The sequence below is a fragment of the Triturus cristatus genome, chromosome 5_2 (assembly GCF_964204655.1).
Source record: "Triturus cristatus chromosome 5_2, aTriCri1.1, whole genome shotgun sequence".
In the NCBI taxonomy this organism is placed as follows: domain Eukaryota; kingdom Metazoa; phylum Chordata; class Amphibia; order Caudata; family Salamandridae; genus Triturus; species Triturus cristatus.
In genome coordinates, this window is record NC_140588.1 from 730,605,571 (window position 1) to 730,627,664 (window position 22,094).

The window sequence follows — 22,094 nt, forward strand, 5'->3', positions numbered from 1 at the left end:
AAAACTTTGAAATGCAATATCTCCACTTTCCCTGATTTGATTTTTTAAACTTTAATCTTGTTTTATTTATTAAAATATATACTAGTTTTCTAAACTTGGTGTGCAATCTTTTTCGGTGGCGTTTCACTGCTTTACTCTTTGAAGTGTTGCACTAATACTTTACACATTGCCTTCCAGTTAAGCTTGACTGCTCTATGCCAAGTTACCAGAGGATGAGCACAGGTTAATATGAGGTTTGATTGTGCCTTACCCTGACTAGAATTCTGGTTGCTGTTTGACCAGGGCTCATTCCCCAATCAATCTACAACCAAATTACTAACAGTTCATGATGTGTCAACGTGTGGTGAAAACTAAGCTCATTGACTACTGACAACCCAAAGAAAGAGGACAAGTGCTGAAACGTTCGACTGATTTTCAAATAAAGAATTTTATCTAATTTTATATATTTTATGGAACCTTCTACGATGGGGACATCCCTATATTTAGAGTCTGGGAAAATAGGAGGGTTATGAAGGGAAAAGGTACCCTGTTCCAATCAGAAAACATACTTAAACATCTGAAATAGCACCCCATTTGGAGTCCTTCATAATGAACTGTGTAAAGAATCATTTTAAGTCTACTACTAGTATGGAAGACACTTTAAATCAGTTTTAACTGATCTTCCAAATTAATCCCTTTTTGTACTATCACAGATATGGTGACTCGACACAAGTATTTTGTTATTGCAGTCTGTTAGAAATGGGGAACTCTAGTTGGCAGAAGTAGGCACCTTTGTCCAAATAGGGACCATTGCTTCTATTAAGGGTAAGGGGGGTACACTCCTAAAATAACCCCTGCTCACCCCCTTGGTAGCTTGGCACGAGCAGCCAGGCTTATTTAAGAGGCAGTGTGTAAAGCATTTGTTAACACATACAGTAATATAGTGAAAACACTACAAATGGACACCACACCAGTATAGAAAAATAAGTAATCTTTATTTAAACAACAAAAATCCACCATACAGTATTAAAAATAAGGCTTTCAAATGGTAGAAATAGTTCAGTTAAATGCAAGTTGTAAATGTGACACTTTTATCACAAAGTACCTTAGATACGTTACACAAAAAAAAAAAATAGCAGCAGGGATGGTGATGCGTCTGCTCCTTACACACAGGGAAGGTGATGCATCGGTTCCTTGCTTCGGAAGAGGCGATGCGTCGGTTCCTTACTGCAGCTCAGGGAAGGTGATGGCTCAGTTCGTTACAAGAGAGGATGTGATGTGTCATTTTCTTACTGAGTGAGGAGATGATGCGTCTGTTTCTTGCTGCGTCCCCCAATGATGCGACAGTCTTGATGCTTCAATGCGATGCGTCGATCCAGTAAGATGCGTGGCTCCATGCAGCCGCACAGCAGGCCGTCATTGTGGACGGCAGGCACAGCTGATGGTTAGGCAAGAAAGTACCTACTTTGTAAAAGTGGTGTTTTCAAATACAGAATGTAAAAATCACCCTCACTAAAGGGGTCATTATGATGGCGGAAGGACCGCCACTGCCGGGCCTGCGGTGGCGGTCCTTCCGCCATTACCAAGCCTATTACCCACCGCCAAATTAGGATGCGGTAGGTACCGCGGTGAACGCAAAGTCCGTCCGCCGCTTCACCGCCAAAGGCAATCACACTGATTGCCTGGCATACGGTTCAGGTTCCCTAAAATGGTGGCGGTGACTAGCAGGCACCATCCACCAAATTAGGATGCAGGTTTAGAAAGGCCATTCATGGAAAGGCTGGCGGGGATTTGGCTTGGGGGCCCGTTGTGGGCCCCCCTTGTTTGGGGGGATGTCGCTGCACTGGGCGGTACTCATGGTACCCCCCTGCATTTCCATGCATCAAGTGGCAGGCACCGTGTGGTGCCTGCCAAGTAATGCAGTGCAAGCACTTTTAACATTGCATACAGTGCTGCTGCCAGCCCGCAATGTTAAAAGTTATCGATCCTAATTGCAGTGGAGGGACCGCTGCATGTCTGGTGGGCGGTCCCAAACACCGCTACGATGGCGGGTGGACTTAGTTCGCCCGCCACCGTAATCAGCCCCTAAAAGATGCATTTTAATATTCTGAGTTCAGGCATACTAAACTTTATTTTCCACCTTGTTCCCAGGGCAGCTATGTTTATAAGATGTTGTAAACAAACTCCCCATTCTGTCCTATGGGAACAGGTAGCCTTGCAATAGTGAAAAACTAAATTTGCAGTATTTCACTATCAGGACATGCCACACACATCAGGGCATGTCCTACCTTTCACATGCAATACACCCTGCCACAGGGGTACCTTGGGCTTACCTTAGGGGTGACTAATATGTAGAAAAGGGAAAGTTTAGGGACTGGCAAGTGTGTGCACTTGCCAAGTCGACATGGCACTCCCAGATTGCACACAGGCTCTGCAATGGCAGGCCAGAGTTACATTTTACAGGCTGCTTCTGCGGGTGGCACAATCAGTGCTGCAGCCCACTAGACGTATTTGATACTTATGCCAATCATGGAATCACTAATCCATAACAACAATTTACAAAGAGTCCAACATACAGCTAAAACACAGGAGGCAAAGGCAAAAAATGGAAGGGAGAGCCACGCCAATGGTGCCAGGTCTACCACAGTCTATTTTGCAGAATTTGCATTTACACACTACATTTGTACAAAAGGCCCAGTGTCGTGTGTGGATTTTCCAGGAGGCCGCTCCTCCCGTTATAGTGGAGGAGTGTCACCCTACTGCTGAAACTATTTTGCTATCATTCTATTTTTCACTGAGCCAGCCAAGTCAGTGGGAGGGCAGGGCCATCCTCAGCTACAGGGAGGAGTGATGGGCACTGTAAGAGCTCATGTCGGTTTGGACAGCTGTTTTAGGATGGCATAACCGACATGCACGCTTAGCATTGCTCCAACCTGAGCCGTGTTGCACAGCTGGGTGGAAAACAGACACAGGCTCCCAGGCCCTGTCTGAACGAAAAACCAGGCTGCTCAGACCAATCCCAGGGCTTCTCTGGTGCTGGGAATAGTATTCCCAACTAAGAGCTGCATCTGGATTGGTATCTGGGAGCCTGTGCAATGTGAACCAGCCCATGGACTGCCAAGAGTCAAGGATCAGGAGAGGAGCAAGGTGGTGGCAGCAGCGTCAGGTAATTATTATATTATATTTGTCAAATGATTTCATCTTTACTTTTTTTTTTTGTATTTCCCCATGCCGCCTCGCCACTTGGCATTGTGAGCAGCCGCCACTGAGATTTTCACAGGCTGTGAATTTTTTTACTGGACATTTTAATGAATGCTTTTTCCATTTAATCTACGACCACATCATTATGACAATGTTTTATTAGAACATGCAAAACTGACATCAAAATTATACTCTAATTGTCAAATAGTCGTGAAATAAAGTTAAAGAGATACAGTGGTTCATGATCATTTTATAATGCTGGGCATTTATAGTTAAAAGAAACATGGACCATCTAGAAACAAGTCAAAGGTTTTCAGTCTCAATATTTTCCCTTCTTAGTAATTAGGTACACTTTGCCTGCAGAATCATCGTCTGGGAATAATAAAAGGAAGCAAACTAAAACAGACACTACAATAAGTACATACGCATTCTTATTCACTGAACCAAAGAAGTTAGAGAGAGCAATAAATGTAAATGGGTTAGTGCTGATTAATTCGAAATGTGATATGTGAGTCAGAACATCTCTGGGAATGTGGGTGAAATAAAAGGTAAATTGGAAAATAGCTTGAATGAATCTCCCCAAGGGTCTGTCATTATATTTGAAGAGACAAGGGTAATAACTCATTCCGACTCGTAGGATATGAGAGTTACAGCAAGTCACGTGTGCCTCCAGGACATAGGGAATAAACACAATAGGGGTGTCGAAATGCAAGCAACAAATGATGAGAGGAAATATGACTCAAAGAGATCTGGATATTACAAATGTCAGCAGAGTGTATCGATCGCTGAATTCTAATAGAGATTTATTGTAACCTCCTGTGAGATAAGAAGTGTTTTGGAGCAGTAGCAAGTGCATAGAAAGTATGTAAAGGCTTAAGTAGGACTGTTTTTGGAAGAAAGAAAACTAAACAAGATTATTGAAATGTTTATTTACCACAACTGACAACTGCATTTTATTAAGAAATAGCAGTGCAAAAGGTACAAGACTCTGCATTTCTTTCTTTTTTCTTTGTAATATATATATTTCATGCAGTGGCACCTTAGCTGCAAGGATATGTGGAGCACTTTGCTTAGCTCTTTTATGGATGGGTCAGCGGGTCTCATTAGCCTTGAGTGAGAAAAGACAGGACTGAGAAAACCATAGGGTCTTTCATGGCAGTGCCCAGTCTTTAACAAAAACATCAATTGTGTGACACACAAAGTCAACCAAATTAAGAATGTACAAAGTGAAGAAATGGAAAAACATGATGAAATTTGTTGCTCGGGGCTTGACGGGTGCTCAACACATTGTCAAAAGAATCTTTAAGTTTGAAGAAGAGTTTGTTAAATAAGATTGCAACAATCATTACATAATCATAGCAAAGACTGTGAGTACAAGGATAACAACAGGAGTTTTGAAAATAAACAGCATATCATTTTAGAAAAATAAGTTGCATTTAATTATTCATGCAATATGAGTAAGAGGAGAAAAGAAAGAGAATTAAGATTAGGAAAGAGCTTGATAAGTGTAAACAGTATCTGATAGGAGTAGAGTTGAGAAGAGTGAGAGAAATACGTGTAGGAATACAGAGGCAATCCTAACACATCATCAGCAATATAATAAATGATTAAGGACAAAAATTCATGGGGGTTTAGTTACTTCTTCTAGTAGAGGTTATTAAAGGCAGAGTTCCGAGCAGAGTTGTCCAAAAGATGGTGACTGGAGACCAAAGAATGTCTCTTTTAATAACAAGTGAAAAAGGGATCACATATTCAATGTTGAGTATATGATTTTAGCAATTACTATACCACCAGGTTTTAAAGAAATATCTAGTGAGTTTTTCCAATGTTTAGTGATTTCACCAATCATCTGAAAGATATCCAAGACAAATATTTCAAAACGAAAATGGAGGGTTTGTGATAAAAATAGAGCAAAAATTGATGCCTAAATGGACCAGAGAAAATAACATGGTATTAATCTGCAGGGGTATCACCACATGTCCAACAGTTTGATAGGATTATGGGCTTATCTTGTGCAAGGTAACTGGGGTAATCATAAACTTATTATAGATGAAAAATTGAGTTTGAGTTGTGTTTGCGAAGTTCCAACCAGATTTTATCCCAAAGTATGATAGGCCATTAAATATGGAAATCCTTTTCCCATTGTAATTCAACTTCCATTTTATGTTTGTTGTCTGGGATCTTAGTAAGACATTTATAGAGGGCTGAAGCAGTGGGGGACTTGGCCTGCAGAAGAGTAATTTGAGTATAATAAGCTACTTGGATTATGTAATGATAGGAATCGTTTGACATAAGTTGGTGAATCCAAATCAAACCTTTGTCTTTCCATGTTTTTCACAAATAGATTTGTTGCTAAGTTTTAGAATTTGTTATGCCAAATATAGGACTGAAATAATTGTTCTATATCCTAGAGATGTGAGAAGAGTATTGGTCTGAGAAATTTATAGCTAGTGTTATAGATAGGAGAGGACATGAAATGGATCTTCTGGGTGAATGATAGAAATTCCTTAAACGAGATGGGGGACAGGTAAGATAATTCAATATCTTTCCAACGGCGGTAAAATCTGTAGGAGAATCTGATAAGCATTTGGATAATTGTTTAAGCAGGAAAGCAGTATGGTATGGTTGGAAATCAGGAAAATGTACACCACTGTGATGTTTACTACATTTAAGTTTAAGAAATGACATACAAGGATTTTTCTATTTCTATAGGAAGGAGTAAAGAATAGAGTACATTTTTTGAAAGAAATAAGCTGGAATGGTCGAATGAATTGCAAATATGGTAAAGAGAAAAGTAGGTGTAAGCATTTTCTTGGAAGGGTCAAGGCTACCCCACCAAGATAGAAATAAAGGGTGCCATCTAGTTGTTGAGAGGATGAGGTTAGTTATAACTACAGTTAGGTTTAAAGATATTGTTTGTTTAATAGAGCATGTAAAACAAAGTCCTCAATACTTAATTTTGTGAGGATTCAATGCAAAATTGGTTTTAATAAATTCTTGTGTAAAGCATAAAAATTAAGAGGGAGAATTTCACATTAATCTGGGCTTAATTTATAACCACAGTGAGTGGTAAAAGAGGTGACTTCTGTGAGGAGAGCTGGGAGCAAAGAGTCAGCATAACCACAAGGTTTAGTGTGTTTATCCCCACCTAGGAAACCGAATATATTAGTATTTTGTCGTATTATTGTAAGGAAGGGTTCTAATGCAAGAATAAAAATAGTAGGAAAAGAGGAGAACCTTGTCTTACTACCCTGTGTACAGAAAAAGAGGAAGAAATTAGACAGTTTGCAAAAAAAAAAGGCTTTTGGGTCTGTATATGAAAGGGAAATCAAGGAGATGAATTTGGGACCAAAACCAAACCCAAACCAATAAAAAGTATAAAAAAAAATAAAAGTCCCATCCATGCGATTTAAAGCTTTTTCACTGTCATGGGATATAGCGGTTAATGATTGTGGTTGCTTGTGGGACTTACTTAAAACATTAAAGAATACTCTAGTGCTTTTGGAAATGTGTCCACCTTTGATAAAATCTGATTGTTCCTTACCTATAAGGAGTGGTAAAATTGGATTGAGATGGACTTCAAGAATTATGGCAAAAGTTTGTAATCAGAATTGACCGGTAATTTTTACATAACTTGGGTAACGCCTGTTTTAAGGAATGAGACAGATGCTTCTTGAAAAGTGCCACTAGATGATTCTGTAGTGGTAAAATGAGTAAGGAATTCATTAGATTTCTATACTAAAGACTTAGAGAAGTGCAAATAAAATTCAATAGGAAACTCGTCTGGTCCAGGGGCTTTCCCAGTTTTAAATAATTTCCTTGCCTCAGCGATATTTCTGTTTCCAACAAGGAGGTATCTATGGAAGCGTCAAAGTCTTATGAATAGGGGATGAGTAAAGGTGTATGTTGTCTGGATTTGAAGTTGATTCAGGAGTGTAAAGAGCATTATAATATGTTTTGAATTAATTTAAGATATCTGTATGTCTAAAAACAGTAGCGGATTCTGCTCCTAAAATAAAATCTATTTTCATATGTTCATCTTTACTTTTAAGGTAAGTAGCTAATAATTTCTCTGCTTTGATCTGGTCGCCATAGTATTTAGCACTTCCTTTAAGTAGGTGGGAAGCAGTATTTTCTGTAGGAAGCTTGGCATATTGAAACTTATCCGCAATTCATAATTTATTTAAATAAATTGCAGAGTTGTGGTGGTGTAAAGGAGTTCCAGATGTGTCATTCAGAATTTCAAGTGTTTTTTAGGAATTCTTCTTCTTGTAAACATTGAAGATAATAAAATGTCTGGTGTTATTTTTAAATTCATCCCAAGTAATATGGGGAGGAAGGCCGTAGTCAAAAAGAAAGACCTCCCTTGGATCTATATATATCAACCGTCATTCAAACACACAGATTTCACATTTACAGGATGAGATATGGCATCAACGAAGCAAACCAATTACTTGATAGCAAATTTATTTTAAATTAATCAAAAAAATCACAAAAAAATATATAAAATGTTGTACACTTACATTAAAAAGATAAATATACATACAAAACATAAAATTGGGAAAATGTTATGTTTTGTATGTATATTGATGGTGATTTATTATATTATCTGTATATGAATTTCAAGAAAGCTTTAATTCTTGTTTTAACATTTGGAAAATTGTTTTAATATTTGGAAAATTGTTTATCTTTTTAATGTAAGTGTACAACGTTTTATATATTTTTTTGTGATTTTTTTGATTAATTTAAAATAAATTTGCTATCAAGTAATTGGTTTGCTTCGTTGATGCCATATCTCATCCTGTTAATGTGAAATCTGTGTGTTTGAATGACGGTTGATATATATAGATCCAAGGGAGGTCTTTCTTTTTGACTACGGTCTTGCTTGGCACCCCTCTCTCTTGGTTTGGGGGTCCCTCTCTCTCTGTTTTAAACATATGGGGAGGAAGGTCCAAGGAGGAGCTTAGAGCAAAGAACTTCGTAATGAATGACACAAATTTTGAAGTAAAAGTGGTGTCTAACAACAAGGATATATTAAAGCATCATCTTTTGTAACCTCTAGTGATTGGAAGTATTCTAAATCTCATGTGACAGGGGAATGATCCAAAATCAGTATCAATATCCACATATATAACATGCCGTGCTAAGGATTCAGAAACAAACAAATCATCAATTCTAGATTGGGACAGCTGTGTGGTAGAGGAAAAACTGTTTTCTTGCAATTATGGGTTGCATAACCTCAATATATCAAGAAGAGACCGTTGGGAAAAGGTTGTAGTAAACTGTTAATGCATCAGAGATGGGACAAAAGTGGCTTTAGAAATATGGTCTGTATAGGGGTCTAAAACTAGATTAGAATCTCCTCCAAATATTATGTAGGCCATTGAAATAGACATCAATATAGAAGAAGTAGTATGCCAAAAAGTGATGTCTGGTTTGGTAGAGGCATAAATGTTGAAGAAAGAGATAGGAACTTGTTAATCTGAATGTGGATATCTACCCATCTACCATCTGCCTCTGAATCTTGGAATATGAACATGATATTTAAATGTTTATGGCAGAGAATAACACCCCTTTCTTTTTTCCTGAACCAGAGGAGAAAAACATTGTCCCAACCATTGCCATTTAAGCTGTTGAACTTCTGAAGCCACAACATGAGTTTATTATAAGAATACAATATCTACTTTTAGTCTGGATAAATGGATGAGTACCCTTTGTCTTATAATAGGCAAACCTAAACGTTTGACATTCCAAGAAATAATGCACAAAGTCATTTAAAAAGAGTTTATAATTATGAAATTCAAACTACAAATTTGAAGAGCAATGGAAAATGGAAAAGAGTATTGAAAAACACTCTTAAAATAGAATGAACAATAGTAGATACAACGAAGAGATAGAGCAAATGTGAACAAAGAAAGAATTGAGAAAAGAAAAAACGGGTAAAGGAGACACAATCTATGTAAAAAGTAAAACATGTGATATACTGAAAAAATAAACATTAATCGAGGGTGGTGAAGCCATACAGAACAGACCACATGGCTGAACTTCTGGAGAGGTCAGGCAGGGCAGTCCATCCTGACGGAAAAAGGAAGTTGTTGAGCAAACAGTGAAACTACACCTATAATGGATGAATGAAATGAAAAACAATAATCAGTACAGGCATACTATGAATATATGAAGTAACTAGATGACATTATAGGAGACCTTTCTTGGGAGAAGAGAAAAATCAAGTGGCATAGAGTCTTGTAACTTCCATTGCTTCTTCTCTACAATTATTCAAAAAATCTCTTTAGTAGAGCAGGATCTTCGTGGGTTATAGTCTTTTTATGATAAGTTACTTTAAAAAGACAAAGGGGGAAATAATCCAAATCTGGCATTTAGGTTTTGGATTTTCTTTCTTCTGGCTGCCCAGTTCTTGGTGTGGTCTTGGGAGAAGAACAGGGTAGATCCTAGTCAGGATATTCAACCATTAATTTTAGCCACTTGAAGGACTTTCAATTAATCAACCTCTTGGCTTTTGAGAGGCAGAGGTGCTATGTGGACTATGTACTAGTCAATGTGGTCATTGAATATTAAGATGGGTATTTTAGGAAGTCCAAGAACTTTGGAAGAAGTGTCTGAAAAAAAGAAATAGGATTGGATCCCTCTAATCTCTCTGCCAAGCTGCAAATATGAAGATTGTTCCACCTATTGTAGTTCTCAAGCTCTTCCACCTGCTTCCTGAGATGGGAAACTTCTGTTTGTAGAAGAGTGACTTGTTGAGTTATAGCTTGAAGTGATTCAACTCTGTGTTCCATTTGCGTAGCTCTATTGTCGATGGCTGACCAGTTATCGTCTAGGCTCTTAATGTGCCAATTTGTTTCCTCCACAAATTGTTTAAGAGCTTTTATTTCTTCTACAAGTAGTTCCATGGATATAGGAGGAGGAGACTTAGTGGGTGAGGGAGGGCCTTTTTTTTTATCCCTCTTGTTTGATGAAAGAACAGAAGGGCAATTTACTTTTTGATTAGTTGGCAGAAATTTGTAAACTTGATGTATTGACTGACTAATGGGAGGTTTGGTTAGTAGGATCGGAGTCCTCAATGTTATACAGTAGTATAGAAAAGGGATTAGGATCCAGAAGAGTGGGTGATGTAGTTGATGTTTTATAGTCCATATGTTTCCCATAAACTGAAAGCAGGGATTTGTAGTATTAACAAGCCGCTAGACAGGGCCGGACTGGGAACAGAAACCTGCCCTGGCAAACTGCTCAGCTGGCAATCCCTGGTTGAGGGGGAGTGCAGCCGAGCAGTTTGCGAGGGCCGGTTTCGGCCGATTTTGTTACAGGGGGCCGATATTGCTGACCCCCGGTAACAAAACGGCCCCCCAGGGTCCCAAAAAGGGCCCCACCCTAGCGGCCTACCAGGGAAATGCCTGGTGCCCGCTATGCCCAGTCTGGCCCTCCCGCTAGGTAGGAGAGGGCCTAGAGTTATATAAAGGCTGTTATAGTGAGCGAGAACCTGAGAGGGGGCCTCTGTCACTTAAAAGTAACTTTAAATAGTCCAGCAGCATGTTGAGTAACAGTGAGAGGAAAGCACAATTTCAAATTCAAATAGCCAGCACGTTCATTGTTTTATAGAATTTATATATACTTCCAGTGTCTATCTCAGGGAAAAAAGTGAGAGCCATGAGAGTAGGAAGCCTGCTGACGGTAATGGTCAGTAGTATATAAAGCAAGGTCTATTGGGCAGGATTTTAAAAGAAATGAGGTAAGAAACCTCGATTTAAAAGTTCCACAGAAGCGTCAGCATGAAAAACAAAATGGCAGGTGCAATTTCAGTAAGATGGCACTCCCACCGTAGTTTATGGAATATGCAGTCTTCTACTGCTTACCATCTGGAACATAGCCCCAAAGGCAGGGGAACGTTGGGCATCCAGAATATTCAAAAAGCTGAGTTGAAATGAGTGTAGTCCGCTGGGAGGGCGACTCCCCTCCCCAACTGTCACGGAGCTAGCAAGTACCATCTTTGTTGGAATCAAGCCATGCCCCCTTCTCAAAAGAATCTTGGTGCTGCACAGTTCATCAAACCATGTAATGTTGAGTTCACACCTCCCAATGCCTATCACTTGCACACTTAAGATATTGTTGATTCCTTGCAGCACAACTCAATAAACATGCATTCATAGACCAGTGAAAAGTATGAAAGTACATATGGCTTCACATGCCACTTTAATACCCAGCCCCAATTTTTTATAGGCTCATGAAAATACATCTAATGACCTTGCAATCGCAAGGACTCAGCTACTGCCTCTTACACCGTGCACTTTTCATAAAAAGGATTTGGTTTATATGTTGCTTTTGAATCTGTTTGGAGGTTATTTATTTGCCAGTGTCTGTGCTGCCTTTGAGGTAGGAGGCAATATTCAAGTAAGTAATTTAGTATGTTTACTGAGATGTATGTATTAAGTGGAATCTTATAAAATATGAAAGTTCCGAACTCTACAGTCTTTGAAGCATAGACATGTCACTGATGAGATGATACTTAAACACAAGAGCAGCACAATACTCCCTCAAGGCCTCAATACTGATATTTGGCAAATACATTATTAATCAACCTCTAGTGCAGCAAACATTTTGAATCAGTTTTGGGTGACTGTCTAAATTGAGTCATATGTGGGGGTAAAGGAAATATCACAGATATGCTGGCTCCTATGCAAGTGAATGATCATTGTTTATCTTCATCTCTTATACTCCATTTGAGAGATCAGATTAATCTATATATAATATATTCAATAAAGTCAGTTGGAGGCAAAAATATTTTATTGTAAATTTGTCTTTTGTGAATGCATCCAGTGTAAGAAAAGAAAACCTGAGGGCATGTTTTGTAAAGCATGGAATCCATATTAGTATCACCATCAGCCACTCCTGTGCTCAGGTTGCACACTGTGCTATTGCTATTTGAACCCATTCATGTGAAATTTATAACTGTTAATAAATCAAATGACCTCTAATAACTCAGGGCTATCCTCAGATATCCCACAATCATATTTATTATCGTCTTAAGCTCAGGAAAGATAACATAATGAGATGTAATCATAACAATAACGGCATTTTATTAAACAAGCTGGCTAATAAGGAAGGCTTGAGTTAGGAATATCGCCTATCCTTCTGCTAGACCACTTCTTCTCACAATGAGTAAGGGATTATAGTATATAAAACTAAAAATAAATTATCCATTACAACTATTAATAAATAAGAAATTAAAGGAAGGACACCATCAACTCTGATTGATATAGACAACAGTAATAACTGTGTGCCTTCCACTGCAACCAGCTGATATCTCTGAAAAAACTATGTGAGGTCAATTCTGTAGTGAAAGGTAACAGAGGTAAAATCACTCTTATGCCAATCATTTTACATTTAAAATGCAAAAGCAAAGCCAGTTTTTATGCATATCAACTATTATAAGTAAAATGTTTTTTTTATTTATCTATAGTTATTGAGATCCAAAAATTTCCAATAAAATACATCAATCCACCAGCTATAAATACACCTATAAAACACATTTCATGACAAACTTCATCCAGGGACAAGAAATCTCCCCATAAGATAAATACAAAGAACAAGACAGCTTCCTTTCTAGATATACCTCCAAAAGGTCATAAAGTCATAAATGTGCAAAGAAGCAGTAAGGTATGATCCAGTCTTCTAGACCGACACCACAGCTTCGTCCATAAACCGCCCATAAAGTTTATTGAATTTCTTAATCCCTCCATTACGCTTTACATATACCTGTTCATTGTTTCTAACGTGCTTCCTTTCTCACAACCATTCCCCCATTGTGGATCCTCTGTGTCTGCCACTTTTGAAGTAAAAAGGATCTGGCCACTGCCATTGCTATATATAATAATTGTACTAATTTAATGTTTAGACAAGGAGCTGGATCATACCCCAAGACTTTCCACTTATCGGAATTAAGGCTATCAAGAGGTAGACTGATTGAGTAATGAGCCAAACCCGAGGGACTTGATTATTGAGATGTTTCGCAATAATCTGCTATGAATTAATTTCCTCCTTGTCGGTTCGGTGCCAAGATGGTCACATGGGAAGACATGATTGCTGATTTATCACCACCTTATGAACTGACACAGCGGCATTACAATATAGGATAGATGGGATGAAAAGAAATCCTCTTGATGTGAACAATGGGAGAGGTATAGGAGGAGCCTCAGGGGTTTCTGGGAGCACTCCATCACAAGTGCATCCGAATACAGTTGAAGTCCCACCCCAATTTCATTGGCTGCTCCAGAGAGATTCAATGGGGATGTTACTAAAGTACAAGTGTTTTTGACACATATGTTATTGCATTTTACTTGTCATCCCTTTCCCACTAACCAAGCTAGAGTGGCCTTTATAATCTCATATTTAATCGGAGATGCTACTCAGGGGGCCGTACCATTGGTAAAATGTGATGATCCACTGTTGTACAGTTTGGAAGGATTTCGTAAGGAATTCGTAAAGGTATTTGACAGGAGAGCAATGACATTTTCAGCTGATAGAGAACTCTTAGAACTAAAACAGGGAAATAAGGAAATGGTGGTTTACTTGACCACCTTCCAGTACTTTGTATCAGAAACCACTTGGCCTGAAGAAAAGAGAGCAGCTCTTTTTCACCAGGGGTTAAGAGAACAATTTAAGGATGTGTTAGCACAGCTAGATTGTGAGCCCACTAATTGCACAGAATTAATCAATCTAACTTTGCAATTTGATCATCGTGTGAATGAACTCAAAAAAGATAGGAGAAAGAGTGATAAAGTTACACCGCGATTTGAATGACACCGTAGTTTGGAAGGGGGGTCCCAATCCAAAGTAGAACCGGTGCAGAAAGGTTCAGATAGAGCATCTCCTATTCAGGAAGAACAAGAACAAAGAAGGAAGAACAGACTTTGCTGGTATTGCGGCAAAAAAGGCCATTATGTTAAGGACTGTATGACTAAACCGAAGAATCGGTTAGGGTGGTCTAAAGTACCCATCGTTAGCACAGACAAAAAAAATATTAAAAAAACAGAACGCTCAAGGAATGGGATAGGGAGCGACTTGAGCTATCTTGAAATCCCTTCTTTGACAGATATAGACAAAGGACCCAGAGAACACTTTTTCCTATTTGTCCAGTTACAAACACTTAAAGGGTAGCAACCAATACAAGCCATGATTGACTCAGGAGTCATAGTCATGTTTATGGATAAACAAGTGGTGCAAGAACTACGAGTGATACAAATCAAAAAAGGAAATACTGAACATATATTGGTGATTGATGGCACTTACATCTGGGCCCATTACATTTTGCACAGCCTTCTTTCCTGTTAGATCTGAAGAGAATCATTTAGATACAGTGAGATTTGTCATAATCAAGTCCTCAACAATGGGTAATCCTTAGGTTGCCTTGGCTGAAATCACATAATCTCACCAACAATTTTACATCTCAATACTGTCAAGAATACTGTCTAAAGATTACATCCTCAGTACAGGCATTATCTGAAGGCCATACTATAGCCACTGCAGCAGAAAAGGACATCATCCTACCACCTCAGTATCAGGAGTTTTACGTGTTTAGTGAACAAACGGAGATTCTACCTCCTCATAGACCATATGACTGTCAGATAGATATGGTTCCAGGGGCAGTGGTGCCTTGCGGGAGAATACATACTCTTACAGAACATGAGAATGAACAGTTGAAACAGTACATCGAGAAATACTTAGCTAACGGTTTTATAAGACCTTCTCAAGTGCCTGCTTCTTCGCCACTGGTTTTCATAACAAAGTTGAATGGTGAGTGAAGAGCATGCTTTGACTTTTGTGCTCTCAATCATATCACTGTGAAGAATTGCTATCCCCTTCCTCTGATATCAGAGTTGTCAGATCAGGTTAAAAAGGCAGTAATATATGCAAAATTAGATCTGAAAGGAGTGTATCACTTGGTGAGAATGAGAAGGGGGGATGAGTGGAAAACAGCATTTTGGACACGCTATGGCCTTTTTTAATACACTGTAAGGCTTTTTGATCTGTGGATCGTCTGCTGAATTTCAATACTTTCTCAATGATGTTATAGGGGAATACTTGGATGTTTTTGTGGTAGTGTATATTGATGAAATTCCTATATACCTTGGCTCAATTGCAATCCACTCACAGCATGTGTGTATGGCATTACAAGCTTTGAAAGAGAATATATCATACTGCAAATTGAGTAAGTGAAATTCCATGGGTTCAGACTGAAAGTTTTGGGCATCATGTTGTCTGCAACTGGTCTGAAAACGGCCGAACGTAAAATCCAAGCAGCTAGCGACTGGCCGATACCTAAGAATGTGAAAAAAAAAATTGCTTTTCCAATTTTCATAGACAATTTATTAAATCAGTTTTCCAACATGGTGGCTCCTGTTACTCATTTATTAAGAAAAAAACCACTCCTTGTGTTTGGTCTGAAGAGGCGAATCAGGGATTCACACAGTTGAAAAGAGCATTCACAAACGCTCCTATATTGGTGCATCCCAATACATAGAAGCCATTTATTGTTAAAGCAGATGCGTTGGATATTGCTGTTGCAGCCATCTTATCCCAGAGAAATAAGTCAATAGGCCACATGCACCCTGTGGCCTTTATTTCTAGAAAATTGAATAAATCGGAATCAAGATATACCATTGCAGTGAAGGAACTTTTGGCCATCAAAGATGCCTTCAGCAAGTAGAGACATTATTTAATTGGATCAAAACACGCCATCACTTTGTACTCAGATCATCGGAATCTGCAGTTCATGAAAGCTGCTAGGATTTTATCCCCTACACAGTTAAGGTGGATGGTTTTTCTTTGCTGCCTATGATTTTGTTGTGACATACAGACCAGGTACTGAGAATAGAAAGGCAGACACCCTCATATGTTGAGAAACTATAGAAGGGGATTCAGAACAAACCACTCTATCTATATTAAAACCAGCTCAAGTAATCGGGACCTTACAAACAGGTGACTTCCCATAGAAAGTAGCCTTAGATATATGCTCTAATACCTGGAAGGAGTTGCTTAAAAAACACCCGGAATGGAAACTAAAGGGAGGACTTCATATGTGTGGGAAGAAATTATTGATTCCTAACAAAGAACAGCAAATGAAAACCCTAGATCAAGTGTTATGATAGTTTTGGTGGCCGAAAATTTGTGAAGACATAGCAATCAGAATACGAGAATGTGCCATATGTACACAAGCAAAAACAGATCACAGAAAACTGCAGGTATTGTTACAAACTTTGCCTACCTAGGAAAAACCATGGGTATATCATCTTTAACTTGTATTGTAGAATTGCATAAAGATAAATGTTGCTCTGCAATTTTGGTGGTTGTCAATGATCTGACAAAACTAGGCCATATTATTGCATGTACTCAAGTTCCCACTGCAGGACAATTGGCACAACTATTATTGACTCATATAGTCAGATTCTATGGGGTTCGATAAGGGATCTCAATTTATCGCTCATTTTTGGAAAGTGTGTTGCAAAGTATTGCATACCATGTCTTTCAAGTCAACCACTTTTCATTCCCAAACTGACTGACAGACTGAGAGACTAAATCAGACCCTAAAACAGTATATTTACTGATGAGATGTCATCAGTGATGTCATCGGTGATGTCATGAGTGATGTCACTGACCATGTCATGAGTGATGTAATATGTGATGTCATCAGCAGTGCATTGCGGGGGCGCGAGTTATAGTTAGCTGAGCTAACTATAACGGGGGAATTTCTATGGTTTTGTACAAGTGAAATGTCCAACTAACTATAACTTTCCTTAAAACCCATGGTTTTTTCAGTGAATTTCTAAGGTTTGTTAAATGCTCATTTCTAACTATAACTTGCCTGAAACCTATGGTTTTTTCAGTGAATTTCAAAGGTTTTTTCAATGCTAATTTCTAACTATCATATGCCTGAAACCTATGGCTTTTTAATTGAATTTCAAAGGTTTTTTAAATGCTAGTTTCTAACTATGCCTACTGAGGTAGGACATGTGAAGAAAGAAGAAAAAACGCACAGAAAGAAGCAAAAGACATTCAGAAAGAGGCAACAGAAGTCCACAAAGACAAAGAACATTGCTGGAAGAAGCAGGACGTGCAGAAAAAACCAACAGAGGAGCAGAAAGAGGCCTTGTTGCAAAATCATCCAGTACCCACAACTTTTTCAGACAGGTACTGGTGGTAACTGACTCTGACTAACCAGGCCTAGAGCCAGTGCTATGCTAAAAGACACTTAGACTACAGTGAAAACACCTACATACACTAGGGAACACTATGTGTTGCGGTACCCCTGTGATTAGCATGACCTCCTCTGTAAGGCCCTAGTACATAATAGGGCAGGGGGATTAAAACTACCTCTTAAACCGCGCCATGGGGCGTGTTTGCACAGTGGTTAAGGGAGGGGGGCCTGAGGTGACATGAGTGCAATCACGCCCTGTGACGCGTTTTAAGTTGGGGGATAAAGTCCCCTTGAATCCTGAGGGTCCCAGGGGTCCAACTAGCCCACCAGATACCTCCAAAAAGCGCCACAGTGCTGCGTTGCAGAGAGGTGTAAAAAGTGTCATGGCCTGGACCTCCTCTCTGCAACGCAGTGCGGTGGTGATTACTGGAAGCACCTGGTGGGCTAGTTGGCCCCCGGAGGCCCTCAGGATTGAAGCATAATTAATTCCCCAACTTAAAAAGTGCCACAGGGTGTGTTTGCACACATGTCACCTCAGGCCCCACCACCTCCCTTCATCACTGTCAAACGTGCCCCGTGGCGCATTGTAAGTTGGGGGATTAAGTCCCCTTGAATCCTGAGGGTCCCTGGGGTCCAACTAGGCCACGAGGTACCTCCAGTAAGCGCCACAGAACTGCGTTGCAGAGAGGTGTAAAAAGGGGCATGGCCTGGTCCACCTCTCTGCAACTCAGACCTGTGGTGCTTACTGGAGATACCTGGTGGGCTAGTTGGCCGCCAGGGGCCCTCAGGATTGAAGGGGAATTAATTCCCCAACTTAAAACACGCCACAGGGCGTGTTTGCACACGTCACCTCAGGCCCAGTCCCCTCCCTTTACCACTGTGCAAATGCACTCCGTGGCACATTTTAAGTTGAGGGATTAAGTCCCCTTGAATCCTGAGGGTCCCTGGGGTCCAACTAGCCCACCAGGTACCTCCAGTATGCGCCAGAGAGCTGCCTTGCAGAGAGGTGTTCAGAGGCCACGCCCCTTTTTACACCTCTCTGCAACGCAGCTCTGTGGCGCTTACTGGAGGTACCTAGTGGGCTCGTTGGACCCCAGAGACCCTCAGGATTCAAGGGGACTTAATCGCCCACGGTCTCTGCCAGCTCCCCGCGTCCTTAGGGAGCCGGCATTGCTTTTCCACATGGGAAGCTGCTAACATGCAGCTCCCCGTGTGAAAAAAGCAATCTGCTTTGCTTCATTGAAGCGAGAGCAGGTTTCCCTGCTCTCGCTTCAATGAAGCAAAGCAATTTGCAATGACAGGGCGGGAGCCACGAGGCTCCCGCCCTGTCATTGCAAACAGCAGTGTCCTGGGGTGGGTACCTCAGGACTCTGCAGGAGCCAGCCCTAGGGGGTGGCATTCCCCAGAGCCATCAAGGGCTCCAGGAGAGGGCCACGCGGCCCCCCTCCCAACAATTGCAAATCCCCGGGGAGGTGGTGGTCCCCAGGGCTCCTTAACTTGAATATTTCATAATTTGAATATTAGTGCCCCGGGGAGGTGGCGGTCCCCGGGGCGTGTGGGGGGCGCTCGAGCCCCCCACACAGGTGGTATTTAAAAAATAAAAGCCCCGGTGGGTGGTGGTCCCCAGGGCCGTGTGTCCCCCCGCAAAATTATTAATGAAAGCCCCAGGGAGGTGGCGGTCCCCGGGGCTTGGGGGGGCTTGGAGGCCCCCACACATAAAAAAACAAAGCCCCGGGGGTGGCGGTCCCCGAGGCTGTGGGGGGCCATGAGCCCCCCGCAAATATTTATGGAAAGCCCTGGGGGGTGGTGGTCCCCGGGGCTGCGGGGGCCTCCCTGGGCCCCCGCTATTAGATTTACGCATGCCCCCGGGACTTTTTTTTTTTTTTGCATTTGTACTGCGCATCGGCTACCCAAAAGGGTTTCCCGGCGCATTTAGCTGTTGCAGGTGGAGAGAGAAGGTATTATTTTTATTTATCGAATAACCAGGTTTTTAACAACTTTCGAAAACTGAAATAGTTAGGCTCATTTCTTAATGAAATAGGGAGAGAATTCCAGTGAGACGGGCCTAAGTAAGCTAAAGATTTACCTCCTATGCGAGTGCATTTAAATTTTGGAATTCTGAAACGGCCCTGGGAGGCTGATCTGAGGTTCCTGGATGGAATATATGTGTTTACCAGTGAGCAAAGGTACCTCGGGCTGTGTTGGCTTTTATTTTATACATATAGGTGAGGGCTTTAAATTTCACTCGATTTTCAATGTTAAGCCAATGCAGTTTGCGCCGGAATGCAGAGACTGATTCCCTTTTAGGTACATTGCATAGTAATCTGACTGCCGCATTTTGAGCCATTTGTAGACGATGGAGATTAGCTTTATTTGATCCTAAATAAAGGACATTCCCATAATCTAAACGGGATGTTACTAAGGCATTCACCACCGTTTTCCTAGTTGACTCAGGGAGCATCCAGCAGATTTTTCTCAGCCATCGTAAGATGGAAAAACAGGTGGCTGCCACTCTGACTGATTGTGCATGCATGCTCAGAGAATCATCCAGGAGTACACCCAGATTACGCACTTGTGAAACAGGGTTTGGGAGATTGCCCATTTTCTCTGGCCAATGTTGATGGCTCCATAGATGTTTCTGTTTCCCTAAAATGATCACCTCTGTTTTTTCACCGTTTAGTTTTAGGAAATTTTCCTTCATCCAAGTTGCGATGTTGTTCAGTCCAGTTTCAAGCGCAGAGATGTCATTTACTTTTTGGGCCGTCAAAGAAAAAATAATTTGCATATGAATAGATCGTGAGTCCCGACTCCTCAACTAACTCAGCCAAAGGCTTAACATAAATGTTGAAGAGAAGTGGACTCAGGATGGATACCTGTGGTACACCATGACTGAAAGAATGGATCTTGGAGCATGTGTTTTGAGAGAAAACTTGAAATGTCCTATTTGAGAGGAAGTCCTGAATCCATTTCAAAGCATCCCCACTGATTCCTATGTTACTCAGAGTGTTTAAGAGCACCTTGTGAGAAATGGTATCGAAAGCAGCGCTCAAATCCAAAAGGATGAGCGCTACTGTTTCTTCATTATCCAATTTCTGGCGAATTGTCTCAGTGACACCCAGCAGCGCAGTTTCCGTTGAAAAACCTGCCCTAAATCCAGACTGTGACTGGTGAAGAAGTTGGTAAGTGTTCGCATATTGTGTCAAATGAAGGTGGATGTGTTTTTCTAAAATTTTAGATAGAATTGGGAGTAAGGAGATGGGACGGTAGTTTTTCGTATCCATTACATCAGCATTAGGTTTTTTCAGCAGAGGGTGGATCATAGCATGCTTCCATATGGGAGGAACTTTAGCCTCTTTAATTGACATGTTTAGTACCTGCGTTATAATAGGTATCACCGATGGATTTAACTGCTTAAGGATGTTAGCTGGAATAGGATCCTTTGGAGACCCCGATTTGATAGAATTTAATAGGTCTTGAACAGTATTTATAGTTAATAGAGGCCAGTCTTTTAGTTCATGCTCGATCTTTCTTCGATTGGAAAGCTGTGTACCCTCTGATGCAGTAACCTTTGGCCCTGGGACTTCCGTATCCTCTAAGATGATATCTTGATAGATACCTTCCACTTTATTTATGAAGAAGTTCGCTAGTTCTTCACATTTGGATAGTGATAAAGTGGGTGGTTTGGCAGTTGTGTCTGAGCCAGCCAATGTTTTCACTGTGTTAAAGAGTGTTTTGGCACAGTTTGAGGCCTTATTGATGGTTTGATTTACGAAGGTGGCACGTGCAGACTTACATTCCTTATGATATTCGCTTAGAGCGGCTCTATAAGCTGCTTTATCTATGGGGCTATAGTTTTTCCTCCAGTGTCTTTCGAGAGTTTTACAGCTAGATTTTAATATTTTCAGAGAATCAGTATACCATGGTGCTGGGGGATGATGAGTAATTTTGTTTTGTTTGCAATTAGGAAGGCATAGGTCCACAGCTTTAGTAAGCCAGCATTGGATATCATTTGCTAGTGGGTCTATTTGTTGCTTCATCGATGGTATATGTGCCTCTAGACATCTGTTCATTTTCTCTACGTCTAACCTCTTCCAGTTTCTTGACGACTTCTCTATGCGAGGTATGTCATTTCTTCTGTTGGTATTGTAAGGTGATATCAAGGAGCATTTTATTAGATAGTGGTCAGACCAGATTGTAGGTAATGCTGGGGAGCAGGTAATTGTATCTAAATTGGTGAAAACGGGATCTAAAAAATGTCCTGCTCTGTGAGTAGGCCCTTCATCTACCAATTTAAGGTTTTGAGAGGCCATGTCCGCGATAAGTCTTATACTATTTCTACAGGTAAGATCTTCTAGATGGAGATTTAAATCTCCTAGCACGGTAAAATTGGCCTTATTTGTTATCTGGAAAGAGATTTGTTCCATCAATGCAGAAATCCAGTTAGTCATCAAATCGGGTGGTCTGTATATAAGTATCCCAGAAAAAGTAAAGTAGGCAGACAGGGTAAGTTTAAAAAGGGCAGCTTCACCTGTTGTAATGGGAAGTTCTTCAAGAGTGCAACTAAAGTTTTTTTTTAAAATTACTGCAATTCCCCCCCCTATCTTATTAGTACGATCTACTCTTACTATAGCATAGTTCGAGGGTAGGGCTATTGCTAAGTTTGGTCCTGAACTTTCCTGGAGCCACGTTTCAGTAATGAACACTG